The 15,586-nt window shown below is 39.0% G+C and overlaps 1 protein-coding gene and 1 pseudogene across 2 annotated transcripts in view; one reads left to right on the top strand and one right to left on the bottom strand.

The window, feature by feature from the left end:
- Nucleotides 1-13,679, bottom strand: part of LOC309657009 (phosphatidylinositide phosphatase SAC2 pseudogene) — a 139,878-nt pseudogene extending 126,199 nt beyond the window's left edge. Inside the window, exons 1-2 of the transcript XR_014268324.1 lie at nucleotides 13,523-13,679; nucleotides 7,927-13,145 (exon numbers count right to left, since the gene is read on the bottom strand). The product of XR_014268324.1 is annotated as a phosphatidylinositide phosphatase SAC2 pseudogene (transcript). The remainder of the gene's footprint in view (nucleotides 1-7,926; nucleotides 13,146-13,522) is intronic.
- Nucleotides 1-15,586, top strand: part of POLR3G (RNA polymerase III subunit G) — a 100,175-nt gene that overhangs the window by 27,165 nt on the left and 57,424 nt on the right. The gene's annotated exons all lie outside the window — the stretch shown is intronic.

The following is a 15,586-nucleotide window of genomic DNA, read 5'->3' as shown; positions in this document are numbered from 1 at the left end:
AGAGAGTTGGTTTTGTGGCAAGACTGTCTAAGTCAGAGTGATGATACAACTATTCCTTTCATGACCAGTGACAACTTTTATTGTTATATTCTACACTATTGGCACCATAAATAGTTATTTTATCAATATTACACATAAGAATCCAATCATTCGGAATAATCAGGTCTACCCACATTGAATAATTCTAGCCTAGAGCAAATATTGGTCTGAAATAGCCTTCTTTTTTTTTTTCCTCAGCTATTCATTACATAAATATATTACTGAGCACCTACCTTGAGCATGTTTGTCATATTCAAAGAAGAACAAGGGGGCAGATGGGACAGGAATTATGTGAGCTGGGGTAGAATGGGAAGAGATCAGAGAAGTAAGGGGGTAGATTGGTAGCAACTTATAAAACTACATAAGCCATCATTAGGACTTAACTTTCATTTGAAATGAGAAAAAAAAAAAAACTGTTAAAGGTTTGGGGCAGAGGAGTGATGTGATCCACCTTATGAATTTTAAAATGTCACTCTGGACACTTGTTGAGAAAACACCATGGGGAGCCAGGCAGGAGAAGGGAGACCAGTTAGAATTTGTTGTTGCAATAACTCAGGTGAGATTTGATGGGACAAGGGTAACAGTGGTGGAGATAGTGAGAAGTACTCAAACTCTGAATTTGAATTAGATTTTGAAGACAGAACCAATAGGATTTGTTATAAGTGGAGTGCATCAGGAATTTAGAAACTGTATTCAGCAATTAGGAACAGAACTCTACCTAGACTGTTGTTTTTTTTTTTTTTTTTAATGTAAAATAATCCCAGAAGTAGGCCATCCAAAAAGGTGTGGTGGCTCTCTGTGTCTTCTATCCAGCTAAGTCGGACCTTTTAAACAACCTTTCCAGAAGTCCTACAAAATATTAACATTTTGACTTATAACTCCTTAGCTAGAGCTTAGTCACAAGGCTATGCTTAACTACAAGGAGTGTCTGGGAAATGAAGTCTCTCAGGTGAGAATATTATTGCTCCCTGCCAAAAAACCCTGAGGTTCTGATATTAGGGAAATAGGAAGAATAGATATTGGTGGTAACTAGCACCTTCTGCCACATGAGTATGAGATAAACTGAGAGGTCAAGGATGACCAGAAGAAAAGGGCTTTTACCCCTCTTATGGCATGGACCCTTTTAGCCCTTGGTGATGCTTATGAACCACCCTCTTAGAACAATGTTTTAAGTGTATGAAATGAAATGCATAAGATTACAAAGGAAGCCAATTATATTGAAATATTGTTATCAAAATATTAGAAAATATGTGATATATATGCCTTTTCATAATTGCTCCTATAATTCAAAGCAATGATAAGTATTAAAGATATTTTGAAATTTCTGCAACAACTGTATATGATATAAAAATATCTGTGATTTTTATTGGTGACAATGTGGTTTATTGCCTGTGATCATAAATGAAGGAAATATTAAATTTTAGTTATAGGTTCATGGTATTATAGGTGTAAATTTTTCCCCATCCAAGTTTATAGACTCCATCACCCCTTGAGCCTTCATGAACCCAAAGTTAAGGACCCCTTTCCAAAAGGATTTTAGCCTGTGCAACTGGAAGGATATAAGATGCCATTACTGAGGTTTGAGAGAAAAAAAGCCAAAGTCCATTTTTGGACATATTAAATTTGAGATGTCTATTTTACTAGTTAGGTTTAGATTCACTTAAAATAACAGAAAAATTCAAACTATCAGTGGCTTTACATAACATTAACACATAAAGGTCTGAGATAGGCAGTCCAGAGTTGGCACGATGGCCCCACTATGTCAGTAACCCAGGATCCTTTCATCTTGTTGCTCCACCATGATTTTTCATTCCTAAGTTTCCTCTATGGGCCAAGATGGGTTTTGGACCTGAATCATTACATCCATTCTAAATGCCTAGAACAGAATTCTGGCAAAAAGATAAATATTTGTTGAAGGAATACGATAGAGACACAAATATTGTAGTCATCTTCCCAGAAGTAACTGCTCAAGTTTTAAGAGGAGATGAAAATTTTAAGGAAGAGAAATAGTTATGAGTGTGTGTATACACACACACACATATATGTATATATAAAAGCATATATATTTGAGATTTTTCCTTAAAAATCTAATTTTTATATAAAAGTTTGTATTTGTGTATATATACATTCACATGCAAAACACACACACACACACACGTGTAGAAGGGTCTGTGTTTAGAAGGCTTCTACACTCAGCTTAATGCTCTGCCATTGCCATCTTGAAAGTCTTCATAATTTCTGAACAAGGGGCCCCACATTTTCATTTTGCACTGAGTCCCACAAATTAAGTAGCTGGTCCTCTGAACAGACTTTTTGTTTTGGTGATCCAAAACCTTAGATCAGTCTTGAGATTGTACTTTGTCTGCTGGAGAAAACAAAACCATGATAAATCTTGAGCTAACGGTCCTGGAGTACAAATGGTGAATCACAAGTTTTAACTCCCACATAAAGTCTTAGTTCCCAACAGATAATACCTATGCTAAGATACACATATAGAATTATTACGTAGCCAAACACATATCTGAATAAGCACATATAGTGACTTGATGGAATCTAGATTAATACTGCTTTTCTGTATTCACAATTTGCAATACAGGGCAAAGAAATTCAACTTCCTTGCTTGTCAGAAAAGCCTCTTAAGTGGAATTCCAGGTTTTGAACTATTTAATCTTTAATGGATGACACCAAAACATAAAGTTAAAAAAGAACTTGGCAGTGAAACAAAAAGACTGGTGGCAGATAAGTTTAAAAAAAAAAAAATTCTTGACAGACTGTATCACTAGAAATGCAGCTGGTTCTAATCTGCATTCACCAGCTACTTTTTCCTCATTCAAGCACAGGCTGCTCTTCATCCTCTAACCAGCCAAGGTGACTGTCACTGTCAGTCCCAAATATAAAGGAAGCCAGCTTGGAGAAATGTTTTGGGCATTTTGCCTAGTCTAAGAAAAGAAAAGGAGACTGACCAAATCGTCATTTGTCACAACTGGATTTTTTTAAATTTAAAAATATGTTGATTACTTCAATCCAAAAGACCCTGGATATCTTGGAAATGGTGGAAAGAAAATATGAGTCAACAGGTCTGTTGCTTAAAGTTACCTAAACTGACATTCAAAATTTCAGTATAATAATATTTCTAGCGGTGGTTCTTAACCCATTCTCTGAGCATCAGAATCACCTCTGGAAATTTTAAGCACTCAGATATCCAGGCTTTTAAAATTACAGCCCTTCAGTTATACTTTTTTAATTGGTTTGTGTGCATCCCAGGCATTCATATTTTTAACACTCCTACATGATTTATATGTACAGTCAGGCTGAGAATTGTTATTTCTCTCACTTTTATATAAAGATATTAAAATATCTATTTTCCTATCACCCAAATACCTCTGGATTTTTTTTTTCTTTTTCTTTTTTAAATTGTAGGGCAGGTCTGGGATGGTCTGACTTAAACTTTAGAGTTAATAGTAGGCTTACAATTCACTTTTGGTGAGTCCTGTGATTACCTGAGAAAGATAGGCAGCCATCTGCAAAACAGCTACAGAAATCAGTATGTTTTGAGCTGATTCACACAACTTTAAAGAAGGCTTGTGCAGCATAGCATGCTCCAGGGTGAAGAACAGCAGGATTTTATTTAACAATCGTCAATGGACTTCCATGCAGTGCTGGGAAGGCCACTAACTGATGTGATAAAAGTTCAACTACTTGGACACCTTGGGAAATAAAGCATTTTGGGTGACAATTTTCTGGATAGCTGTATGTTTCTTCCTTTAAGCTTTAAAACCTACTTCAACCACTTGGGATACAAATAGTTCTCAACTGTGTTACAGACTTACTATTTTCCTAAGAATTTTATTGAGTATAATTTAATCTTTTCTTTTTAATACAGATTCTTAATCATTATCAACTGTTATGGAGTAGTCAGTCAAGAAATTGTAAAGAAAGGTAGAAATGGTGAGGTGAGCCAGGTTATCCAAGGTCAATAGGACCTGCTTTCTAACTTGAAGGCCCAGAGAATCACTATTATCATAGGTGTTAAAAGATAAACTGAGGCATATTAAAAATGTTAAGAGTTTATTTGAGCAAAAATCAATTTGAATTAGGCCACATCCAATCTAGCAGATAGAAAGGAGCTCCAGGGAGCTATCCAAAATGAAAGACTTTTATAGCCTTAAAGGAGCAGGAACAAGGAAGTTATACTAGGCAAAAAAGCAGGTGGTTATTGCAAGGTTACTTTTTTTTAGGGGATTACAGGGATCTATCAGGCAATTGCTGATTGACTGATTTAAGATTCCATTTCTGGTAGTGCTGAAACTGTAATTAAATTGTCTTGGTTTGGTGACATGGGGCTTAGAATAAGCAACTCCATTTTGGTCCTGTTGTCTTGTCTTTACCATAGCCTAGAGCCATGATCATATAAGATTAAACTCATACTCACTGGGGGGAGGGATAGTACAAGAATGCCAAGTTTGTAACTCTAACTCTCTCACACTGGAAATACTGATGTTAACCTAGCACGCTTTTGCTAATCTTCAAGCTCCAAGGGAAGCCAAATCAAAATTAGAAACTAATTTATAGATTCATCTTGAGAAATCTTAGAGGCTTAAGACGGTTTTCTCTATGTATAGGGAGTATACTGTAGTGGTGAAGAGTGTGGACTCTGGAATCAAGCTGCCTGGATTTTAATCCTATTTCATTCATCTTCGAACTTTTGGTCTCAGGTTCCCCATCTGCCACAAAAGAGTGGAGGGTAGCAAGCTATTAACAGTACTTACTTTATGTACTTTGTTGTGAGGAACAAATAATGTAAGCAAAACAAAACAGAGTTGGGCATATGATAAATTCTGTAAAAAAATAAAATAAATTCTGTATAAGCAGGCAAATATGGGAGTAAGTCATATTAAAAGATAATTTTCAAAAACAGTTAAAAACGGGAATTCCCTGGCGGTCCAGTGGTTAGGACTTCACGCTTCCATTGCAGGTGGCACGGGTTTGATCCCTGGTCGGGGAATTAAGAGCCTGAAAGCCACCGGTGCAGCCAAATAAATAAATACTTAAAAAAAATACAAAAAAACCCAATTAAAATCAAGCTCTGGTATAGTTATAAAATATACATGTATCAAAGATTCTACTTAACTTATTCTTAATGAGAGAACCAGGAAAATGTCATAACTGATTCAAAGGCAAAGTTAAAGAATGGAGTTTTTTTTTTTTTTTTTTAACATGTTAGTCAGAGTTTAGTTTTTTCTAAGGAACAGAAACTCATTGCAGCTCGGCCCCTCCTTTCCCAATGGAAGAAAGCATGTTATTTAAAGTAGTGCTTCTTAAACCATCTGTGGTGAAAAATCAGGTGTTTTTTGTTTTGTTTTTAAAAGCTTTTTTTTAAATTAATTTATTTTATTTTGGCTGTGTTGGGTCTTCATTGCTGCACGCGGGCTTTCTCTAGTTGTGGTGAGCGGGGGCTACTCTTCGTTGTGGTGCGCGGGCTTATTGCGGTGGCTTCTCTTGTTGCGGAGCACGGGCTCTAGGCGCGCCGGCTTCAGTAGTTGTGGCTCGCGGGCTCTTGAGTGGAGGCTCAGTAGCTGTGGCACACGGGATGTGGGATCTTCCCAGACCAGGGCTTGAACCTGTGTCCCCTGCATTGGCAGGTGGATTCTTAACCACTGCGCCACCAGGGAAGCCCTTGCTTTGTTTTTTATTTTATTTATTTTTGGCTGCGTTCGGTCTTCGTTGCTGCGCGTGGGCTTTCTCTAGTTGCAGCAAGCGGGGATGGAGATATTTATAAATCAGAAATACTGAAATGAATTTGCAGAGGGACTTAAAACTTGCTTTTTGGGGTGAAAGGGTCCCTATTGTCCTTCCACCAGAAAAAAATATACTTGCACTTCTATAGACAAGAATTTTATACATTGCTATTTACTCTTCCAAGGCTAGGAAAACAAACCCAAGCAACTCTCTGACCAGGTTTCATAGACAGTACCTATAAATTTGGGGAAATCCCTCATTCTTGAGGTCTCCAAAATATCAGAGTATACCTGGACTGCCAGGAAGGAAAATTCCTTACCATTTGTCAGTCTGGAGCTGTCTTGGTCCCTTCAGCCTTCTATACCAAAAATGCAATAGACTAGGTGGTTTATAGACAACAGAAATTTATTGCTTACAGTTCTGGAGACTGGGAAGTCCAAGATCAAGGAAGATTCCATGTCTGGTGAAGGCCTACTTCCTCATTCATAGATAGTCGTTTTTTCATTGTGTCCTTACATGGCAGAGGGGCAAGGGAACTCTCTGGATACTCTTTTATATGGGCACAAATTCCATTCATGTAGGCTCTGCTATCATGACCTCATCATATCCCAAAGGCCCCATGTCCAAATACCAGCACACTCAGTTTCAACATATGAATCGGGGCGGGGGGGCAAAAACATTCAGTGTATATCAGAGACCCCATAAGGCAGGAACAGGCCAACTTTCCTGAAAGGACTCTGTAGGCAACAACTTACAATTTCTTTAACGTTGAATTCTTTTGGTATTTATGCCTATTTGGATGACACTAAATTTATAAACAGCTTAGGAAGTATAGATATCTTTATGATATAGAGTCTCCTTGTCAAAAACTATGAAGGGTATGAAATTTTACCCCATTTGCAAGCTAACAAGTTAAACTGTTACAATTCTATGTATGCTGGCAGAAGACATGAGACTTCTGAATAAGAGACAAAAGATTTCATCACTCACAGCAATGGCAGTAGCTAGAATATTAGAATTTTCTTACACTGGTTCCCCCAGCACCAATTCCACAAGGTGATGTGATGAGAGCCAGGTGACATCTGTACATGCAGTGAATTACTTCATGGGAAAGAAAGTCTTAGCTTAGGGACCCAAAGTTTTTATATTGGACAGTAAGAAAACCTGCCCCTTGCTGTAGAGGAGATACCATCTCTATTTTTCAAGGCTGTTCACTATATAAGCACCCTTGAAAAATTTATTTCAAAAAGGGTGCCAAGACAATTTAACGAGGAAAGAATAGTCTCTTCAGACAAATTGTGCTGAGACAACTGGCTATCATTTGGCAAAAAAAAAAGAAGTTGGACCCTCTACCTCACATTGTAACCAAAATTAACTCAAAATGGATCAGTGCTCTAAATGTAACAGCTAACACTATTAAACTTATAGAAGAACACATAGGCATAAATCTTCATAACCTTGGACTAGGCAGTGGTCTCTGAGATATGAAAGTCCAAGCAGCTAAAGAAAAATTAGATAAAATTATCTTCATCAAAATTTAAAACTTTTAGGGCTTCCCTTGTGGCGCAGTGGTTGAGAGTCTGCCTGCCAATGCGGGGGACACACGTTCGAGCCCTGGTCTGGGAAGATCCCACATGCCACGGAGCGGCTGGGCCCGTGAGCCACAACTACTGAGCCTGAGCATCTGGAGCCTCTGCTCCGCAACAAGAGAGGCCGCGATAGTGGGAGGCCCACGCACCGCGATGGGGGGTGGCCCCCACTCGCCGCAACTGGAGAGAGCCCTTGCACAGAAACGAAGACCCAACACAGCCAAAAATAAAAATAATAAATAAATAATAAATAAAAAATTTTAAAAACAAATTTTAAACTTTTGGGCTTACCTGGTGGTACAGTGGTTAAGAATCCGCCTGCCAATGCCGGGGACACGGGTTCAAGCCCTGGTCTGAGAAGACCCCACATGCCGTGGAGCAACCAAGCCTGTGCACCACAACTACTGAGCCTGCGCTCTAGAGCTCACAAGCCACAACTACTGAGCCCAGGCACGCCACAACTACTGAAGCCCACGTGCCTAGAGCCCGTGCTCCGCAACAAGAGAGGCCACCGCAATGAGAAGCCCGCGCATCGCAACAAAGAGTAGCCCCTGCTCACCACAACTAAAGAAAGCCCACGTGCAACAACAAAGACCCAACACAGCCAAAAATTAATTAATTAATTTTTTAAAAAATTTAAACTTTTGTGCTTCAAAGGACACTGTAAAGAAAGTGAAAAACTTTCACACAATGGGAGAAAAAATTGCAATCATATATCTGGAAAGTTATTATGCAGAATATCTAAAAATCTCTTAAAACTAAATTTTTAAAAATCCTATAAAAATGGACAAAGGATATGAATAGTCATTTATCTAAAGAAAATATACAAATGGCCAATGTGCACATGAAAATATACTCAATATCATGTCATTAGGAAAATACAAATCAAAACCACAACTAAACCTTCATACACACTAAGATGGTATTCTAAAAAAAGACGAACAATGAGTTTTGGGGAAGATGGAGAGAAATTGGAACACTTATGCATTGCTGGTGGGACATATGAAATGGGGCAGCCACTTTGCAAAACAGTTTGGCAATTCCTCAAAAAGTGAAAAGTAGAGTTGCCATATGACCCAGCAATTCCATTGCCAGGAATAAGTTGAAGAGAATTAAAAACATATGCACAAAAAACTTGTACATGAATGTCAGAGCAGCATTATTCATAGTAGTCTAATATTAGAAACAACCCAAAAGTCCATCAACTGATGAATGGATAATCAGAATGTAGTATATTATACAATGAAATATTATTTGACATTAAAAAGAAACGAAATACTGATACATGCTACAACATGAATGAACCTTGAAAACATTATGCTAAACTAAAGAAGCCAGACTCAAAAGACACATATTATATGATTCCACTTACCTGAAATTTCCAGAATAGGCAAATCCCTGGAGGCAGAAGGTAGAATAGTGGTTACCAGGTTTAGAGGGAGAAAATGCAGAGTGATTACTAATAGGTACAAAGTTTCTTTTTAAGGTGATAAAAATGTTCTGGAATTAGATAGTGGTGTTGGTTGCACACTTTAGTGAATATACTTAAAAGTACTGAATTGTATACTTTTACATGGTGATTGTTTTGGTATGTAAATAATACCTCAATAATAAACATTGGGGGCTTCCCTAGTGGCGCAGTGGTTGAGAGTCTGCCTGCCAATGCAGGGGACACGGGTTCAAGCCCTGGTCTGGGAGGATCCCACATGCCGTGGAGCGACTAGGCCCGTGAGCCACAACTACTGAGCCTGAGCGTCTGGAGCCTGTGCTCCGCAACAAGAGAGGCCGCGATAGTGAGAGGCCCGCGCACCGCGATGAAGAGTGGCCCCCGCTTGCCGCAACTGGAGAAAGCCCTCGCACAGAAACGAAGACCCAACACAGCCATAAATAAATAAATAAATAAATAAAATTTTTAAAAATAAAATAAAATAAACATTTTTTTAAAAATTAGTGTAGAAAAACACATGCATAGCCTCCCCCGTTATCAACATCCCCCATCAGAGTGGTGCATTTGTTACAGTTGATTAAATCTACATTGACACATCATAATCATGCAGAGTTCATAGTTTACCTTAGGGTTCTCTCTTGGTGTTGTACATTCTATGGGTTTGAACAGAGGTCCAATGACTTGTATCCATCATGATAGTATTACAGAGAGTATTTTCACAACCCTAAAAATCCTTTCTGCTCCACCTAGCCATACCTGCCCCGGACCCCAGCCCCTGGCAACCACTGATCTTCTTACTTTATCCATAGTTTTGCCTTTTCCAGAATGTCATACGACTAGAACCATACAGTATGTATGTAACCTTTTCAGAATGGCTTCTTTCACTAAGTAATATCCATTTGAGTTTTCTCCATATCTTTTCATGGCTTGGTAGCTCATTTCTTTTTTTTCTTCCAGTTTTATTGAGATATCATTGATATGCAGCACTGTATAAGGTATACAGCATAATGGTTTGACTTACATACATCATGAAATGATTATCACAATAAGTTTAGTGAAATCCATCACATCATATAGATACAGAATTAAAGAAATATAAAAAGTTTTTTTCTTGTGGTGAGAACCCTTAGGACTTACTTTCTTAACAACTTTGATATATGACATACAGCAGTGTTAATTATATTTATCATGTTGTACATTATATCCCTAGTAATAATTTATCTTATAACTGGGAGTTTGTACCTTCTGACTGTCTTCATCTAATTCCCCATCTCCCACTCCCTGCCTCTGGTAACCACAAATCTGATCTCTTTTTCTATGAGTTAGTTAGTTTGCTTGTTTTTGATGTATAATTGACCAACAACACTATGTTAGTTCCTGTTACACAACAGAGTAATTCGATATTTCTATACATTTCAAAATGATTACCACGATAAGTATAGTTACGATATGTCACCACAGAGATATTACAAAGTTGCTGACTATATTCCCCACAGTGTACATTTCATACCCTTGACTCATTTGTTTTGCAACTGGAAGTTTATACCTATTAATCTCCCTCACCTATTTCTTTCCTCCCTTTCCTCCCCCCAACCCCAAACCTCCTGTTTATTCTCTGTAACTATAACACAGTTTCTGTTTTCTTTTTTCATTTTTTTTCACTTAAATTATAATGATATTTTATTTTAAATAGCCACAACATCTGACACTTCAAAAAAAGATACCACTAATAAATAACAAAAGTAGAAATATCAAAGTTAACAACAGACATAATGTTTAGCTGAGAATCACTTCAACAGAGTAAGGCTCTTAAGATATCAGACAAACCAATACTTGTTTGGAATAAGGTGTGCAACTTTCTTACTGTATAGGCTTACAGACAAGGCCCTGGTTCCATGTGGTCAAGGTTACAGTCACAAAACCTAAAATTTTAGCACAATTGTGCTTCAGACTAAATTTTCAATAGTTGTGCTCATCTACACAGGATATTATGGACTGCCCCCTGCAAAAAATTACAACTTGAAAGACTTCTTTCAAGCATTACCAGTATCCAATATGTATACATTCTTAACATTTCTGAAAATAGAGCAAAATTAATAGGCGCTGGTATTCACATCTCACATCTCAGGTTTTATGACTGACAAGTCTTAATGCTCCTAGACTTTGGGGTGTACAAGGTAGCAGTATTTTAAATTTGTTTAAGTAGAATGTGGGGAAAATCAGGATCAAATGGACATTCATTTCTTGACTGTAGCGCCATTAGCCCTCAATTAACTCTTTATAGGGAATGGTTAAGCCATCAAAAACTAAACCGATAGTTTTTATATTAAAATGCTTCTCCATACTAGTAACACTTTGAAGTCACTAAAAACTAAGTATTTACCTTGCAGAGGAAACACACAGAAATGAACTGACAAACAGAACAAAACAAATTATGAAAAATGCTAATCACCTAAATGGATCCATGTCCACCCTTTGTGTCTACTTCATACATTCTACCCACCCACCCCACTCCAAAAAAGGTTCAGGTTATTACGTCCCAAAGTAATCTATTCTTGAATTACTTTTAGAGAGACAAACTGCTCTGTAGTGTATAAGCTACTTAGGTCTACACATTCTAGGATGATGCACTTCCACTGTCATAGCTCTCAAATTTGGAAATCTGCTCAGGTTCAGTCTCCTTTTAAAACCTTTCCAAATAAACATAATTAGAATTTGGGATCCCTAGATTCAAAGACAGTACAGGTTATATGACACCTCCTTTTTTTTGGATTAAATAAAAGCCACAGGATTCTGTGTGGCTAAACACTAAATCTGAATTATTCGTGTCTGGCATTGAGTAAACATATTTTTAAGTTCATTCTGCTGGACTTCATTAACTACTTCAGGTTCTGCAGGGCTCTTCTGAACCTTTGCCACTGCAAAGTTTATCCCCTGGGTTAATCCAGCTTGGGTAATATTAGCAACCTGGACCATGCAACTTCGAATCTTTGCAAAGGGAGAGACTGCTCTGCTGCTACAGCTCTCTGAAGGAGAAGGAGTTACGTGAAGCCTTCTCTCAAGTTCAAGTGTGCCAGATTCAGAGCCGGGGGTCTTTTGAGATACAACTGAATGCCCTGGTTCAACTGACAAAAGATGTGGGCCTGCTGCAGAAAAAGACACATCTAATTGAGATGGTCGAGAAGGTATCTGTTCCGTTGATTCAAAGTGAGTTTCTTCTTTAGAAACTTGATTGGTCATTTGATTTCCTTCCTCACTAGCCAGCTGAGAAACAGACCTGGTTTCTGACAGCTGGGTCATTTTGTTTTGTGCATCTTGAACAAATCTGTGGCAATAAATACCCATGGGCTAGGCAAAGCCAGTCAATATGTGTATGTTGGCAGCAGAAGGACTTTTCTTCAAAGAAGACGCATAGCCTTTTCCAAGCCCACTTTCATGAACAAGAGTAACCTCTGAAGGAACATAAGTGCTAATATCAGTGCTGCTAATAGACTGGGATGGACTGCCTAATCGAGGTATTGAAGCAATTATACCACAACTAGGAAGAACATAGTCTACTGGCCCCACATTCTCTAAAGAGTTTGCTAGCTGCCTGTCTTCATCAGACTTGGAATTTGTAAAGAATTCATCAGAGTGGTATGAGTCATTATCTGAAGACATTTCCCCATCTGACTGCCTGGGCTTTATTATCCATCACACTAGTGTTTTCCATGGTTTCAAGACTACTATCTGATTTCCAAAGATTTACTTTTAAGTTTGGTTTTAGAAAGTTAACTTTCATTTCAGGTTTTGTAAAGTTTCCTAGCTTTCGTAGAATGCCAATATTTACATTGGATTTGGTCTGTTTCACTTTTTGATTTAGAGATGACAATTTGCTCATTAAAAAATTTTCCCCTGGGCCAAAGAGCCTTGATTTTGAGATCTGATGCCAATGATGTCTTCATGAGGTCTACTGCTCTTCCTCTCAGGCTTTTTCTCTATTATAGGTACATCTAATCCCGTGGCTTCCTTGGTGATCTGCAGCATTTCTGCAATGCACTGAAGGGTATCTTTTCCATCCTCTTCTGGGTTGCACATTACAGCTCTCAGGGTGTGGAAACAGCCACTTGCTTCTTTATATCTGTAGTGCAGTCGCATGCAGCAGAACTCTGCCTTACCGGAAAGAGTGGGTTCAGGACCTATTTCAATTTTTTCCAGGTCTTCTAGACTTAGTCGTTGATACTGGTTTACTTTGTCAACTTCATCATCGTAATAGGCCACGTAGTAGGCAGAGTTGGAAAGCAGCAACAGCATACCCACATCTCTGTGAGTAGCATCAATGAGGGTGCACTCTTAAAACTGTCGCTCGAGCCAAGCCAGAAAAATTACATCACGACATGTATTTTAATATGAAATAAATTCTAAACCTACTAATTAGTGTTACTTTATCTTAGCTTCTATTCTGACACTAATATTTACATTAGTCAGACATGATCTCAGTCAAAAGCATTATGTCCAGAACGAAAAGCACTTGGCACCTTAACAGGCAGTGGAGAAAGATGTCAGCCCTCCCCGCGCCCGCATTTTTACCGAAGTATAAGCTGCAGTAAATACTTAATTTCCCTCCCCGCTTAAACAGAAAAAAAAAAACCCAAAACAAAAAACCCACACTTTTTCTTTTTAAACACGGACAAGAAAACCCCTTTCAGTGCTTCCCGGCCCCCCACGCCTGCAGCTTGGAAGCAAGGGCTGCGCTGCTCGTTTTTCTCTTCCCGCCAGTCAGGCATCCCCTCCTTCCACACGATGAACACGAACCCCGCCAGCACCACATGCAGGCCCACCACTGCGACAATGGTCGCGCAAAAGCCACTGTCATCAGGGGACATTAACAGGAGGCTTTGGAAAAGCATGTGATCTATCCTGGAGCATGTTCCATGTGCACTTGAAAAGCAGCAGTAGGTGCTGCTGCTTTTGGATGGAATGTTCTATATACATCTATTAAGTTCATCTTGCTAACACATGTGTCCTCATGGTAGAATGGCTCCCCCAAATGGCTGCAGTCAGTGTCTGTCCCAATGTGATGTCCCATTGCCTCCTTCCTCTCCAGGAGGCTCTCCAAGATCAGCAGGGAGGTCTGGACCCAGGCTCCTTTCAAATTACTGCTTCTGCCTTGGGTCCCAAAGCATGTGAGATTTTGTGTGTGCCCTTTAAGAGTGGAGTGTCTATTTCCCAAAAGGGTCTCCCAAAAGTAAACCCTGCTGGCCTTCAAAGCCGAACATTCTGAGGGCTTGTCTTCCTGGTGCAGGAGCCCTGGGCTGAGAAGCCCAATGTAGGGCTCAGATCCCTCACTCTTTGGAGAAAAACTCTGCAGTTGTAATTATTCTCCTGTTTGTGAATTGCCCACTGGTGGGTACAGGTATTTTTTTTTTTTTTTTTTTTTTTAGTTTTGGCTATGTTGGGTCTATATTTCTGTGCGAGGGCTTTCTCCAGCTGCGGCGAGCGGGGGCCACTCTTCATTGCGGTGCGCAGGCCTCTCACTGTCGCGGCCTCTCCCGTTGCGGAGCTCAGGCTCCAGACGCGCAGGCTCAGTAGTTGTGGCTCACGGGCCTAGTTGCTCCGCGGCATGTGGGATCTTCCCAGACCAGGGCCCGAACCCGTGTCCCCTGCATTGACAGGCAGGTTCTCAACCACTGCGCCACCAGGGAAGCCCGGTACAGGTATTAATTATACCACATCTCTGCCCCTCCTACCTGTCTCACTGTGGTTCCTTCTTTACATTTTTAGTTGTAGAAGGTATTTTCTGCTAGTCTGCTGGTCCTTCTCATCAATAGTTGCTCTGTAGATAATCTAGTTGTAATTTTGGTGTGCCTACCGGAGGAGGTGAGCTCAGGATCTACCTACTCTGACATCTTGGCCACTCCCTGATAGCTGATTTCTTTTTTAGCACTGAATAATATGCTATTGTCTAGATGTACCACAGTTTATCCATTCATCTACTGAACGACATCTTGTTTGATTCCAAGATTTGGCAATTATGAATAAAGCTGCTATAAACATCCATGTGCAGATTTTTGTGTGGCCATAAATCTTTACTTCATTTGGGTAAATACCAAGGAGCACAATCAGATCATTTAGTAAGAATATGTCTTGTAAGAATGTGCCAATATTCTTACAAAGTGGCTGTATCATTTTGCATTCTCACCAGCAATGAATGAGTTCCTGTTGCTCCACATTCTCACCACCATTTGGTGTTGTCAGTATCCTGGATTTTGGCCATCCCAGTAGGTCTGTAGTGATATCTCATTTTTATTTGCACTTCCCTGATGACATATGATATGGAGCGCCTTTTCATATGCTTATTTGCCATCTGTATATCTTCTTTGGTGAAGACTGTATATTTTTTATGTTAATTTTATATCCTGCTACTTTGTTAAATTCTCTTACTGCTTTAAGTGGGTTTTTTTTTTTCATTTATTTCCATTTATTCTTTTAGTTTTCCATAAGATGCTGGCTCTTGGTGTATATATTTAAACTTAAGAGTAGAAGACTTTACAATTCCATGTGTGAAGGTGCTAAGGAAGGGAGGCTCAGCAATTGTGCACTGCATTGTAGGGTAATCTCACAGGAACCTTTCTTTGGGGACTCTAGATTCAGTATCATTAGGTCTTTTCTTTGGGGAGTCAACTTTTTAAGAAACGGCTTTTAAAATCTACTGTCTAGAGGGTAAATCTTGGTTGCCAGCATTCTTTAAGCTAGGTTAGAGGAGTCTGGGAATGTGAACTTTTATTATACA

Source organism: Balaenoptera physalus (genome assembly GCF_965194825.1).
Source record: "Balaenoptera physalus genome assembly, chromosome: 3".
NCBI classification, from domain to species: domain Eukaryota; kingdom Metazoa; phylum Chordata; class Mammalia; order Artiodactyla; family Balaenopteridae; genus Balaenoptera; species Balaenoptera physalus.
The sequence above is the reverse complement of the archived record's forward strand: the minus strand, read 5'-3'. Positions and strand labels throughout refer to the sequence as shown.